At 22.6% G+C, this 1825-nt stretch overlaps 1 non-coding gene across 1 annotated transcript; it reads right to left on the minus strand.

Moving 5' to 3' along the window:
* Nucleotides 1-874: 874 nt before the first annotated feature.
* On the minus strand, nt 875-966 carry LOC148764006 (small nucleolar RNA snoR8a). Its single transcript, XR_016024975.1, has one exon. It is a non-coding gene; the product is annotated as a small nucleolar RNA snoR8a (small nucleolar RNA).
* Nucleotides 967-1825: the final 859 nt, after the last annotated feature.

Genomic DNA, 1825 nt, shown 5'->3' on the forward strand with positions numbered 1-1825 from the left:
GATACTAATATGATAACGTCACAATATTGATGTGACATTGGCATATTGACGTGTTAATGTCATGTGACAATGCTGATGTGGCAAATCAAGAAAAAAAAATTTTTTAAAAAATCTGTGTTATGTCATAAGGACTAAATTAAATAAAAATATATAATACATGGATTAAATTGAAAAAATTAAAGTGTTGAGGGATCAAATTGAAAAAAATATTTAAAAAATAAAAATCTTTAAGTAGATGATATATATACTTATTAATAAGTCAAATATTTAAATGTAAAAGATTAATGGTGTTAAAATATATATATATATATATATATATTTTTTCTTACTTTATTATTTGATTTCAAAATATGTACATTAATAAAATATTTACATTAACTTATATGCTTTGTAAAAATTAAGTTTGAATTCCCCTTCTATAAAAAACATTTCGAAAAAAATTTCATACCTAAAGCTAGATTTTGATGAAAAATTTGCATTATGTTGAAAAAAAATATATAAAAAGATTAAATAAATTTTTTTTCCTTCTATTTATAATAGTATAAAAATTTGAAATTTATATTCTAAATTTGATTTAGTTTTTAACTTGAGCTTAACTAAAATTGACAAAATAGGTTGATTTAGTTATTACTCTCACAATTTATAAATATCCATTCTCACGATTAAATTTTTCTAAATTTAAATTTAAATTATTAATTTGGATATACAAAAAATTTGTAAATATAAAATAAAATTGTACAAATATTTACAATTATATTTAACTCTATTAGCCATAAATGTAGCCTTTAATCCAGAAAATTTCAATATAAAAAATATAACATGAAATATTAAACAAAAAAAATATAAAAAATAAACAAAAAATTAAAAGGGTGGAATAACGCAGATTTTATGGGTATAACAAAAGGTTTATTATGCCCAAATTAAGCAAGTCATGATGAAAAATTATTTTATAATCATCGCTAACTTTATATCTCCATTCTTCATTTAAAAAAAAAGTAAAAAAATAAAAACCAAGAACAATGAGGCTCAGACACGTATAAATGTTGTCATCAGATAGTTGTTTGGTCCTTAAATTAAAAGAATCTAAGGAAAAAATCCAAATTGGAATCCAGAAACATAAATCTGTCATCATTGCCCTAATTTCATAATAATTAATCGAGAAATTAAACTTTTAATTAGAAAAACAAAGAACAGAGAAAAAGACTGAAGGGCGGCCAAGGAGAAAGTTAGCTATTGCCTTTTATAACTATGAAAACAAAATCTTAATTATTCTAAGCATTTTTAGAGTTTGTGTAAATGACGATGTTGTCCTTCTATAAGAATATATCCAAGATAAAATATTAAAATTTTTTTATAAAAAGGGAATTCAAACTTAATTTTTGCAAAATAGATAAATTAATATACCGATTATGAAATCAAATGATCAAGTAAGAAAATATTTATATATATTTCTTAACACCATAACTCTTTTACATTTAAATATTTGACTTATTAATAAATATATGTATTACTACTTAAAGATTTATATTTTTTAAATATTTTTTTGATTTAGTCCCTAAACACTTCAATTTTGTTCAATTTAGTCCCTATATTATAAATTTTTATTCAATTTAATCTCTATGATGTGGCACAAATTTTTTTTAGAAAATTTTTTTCTCCATCTACCACGTAAGCATTACCATGTGATACTAAGACGTCAGCATGTCATTGCCACATCAATAATGCCACGTCATTATATTAGTGCCACATGGCACTACCACATCATCACATTGGTGCCACATGCTACCATGTCATCATGTTGATGACACATCATCAAAATGTGTCA

The sequence above is a fragment of the Theobroma cacao genome, chromosome 2, assembly GCF_053813885.1.
Source record: "Theobroma cacao isolate CCN51 chromosome 2, ASM5381388v1, whole genome shotgun sequence".
NCBI classification, from domain to species: Eukaryota; Viridiplantae; Streptophyta; class Magnoliopsida; order Malvales; family Malvaceae; genus Theobroma; species Theobroma cacao.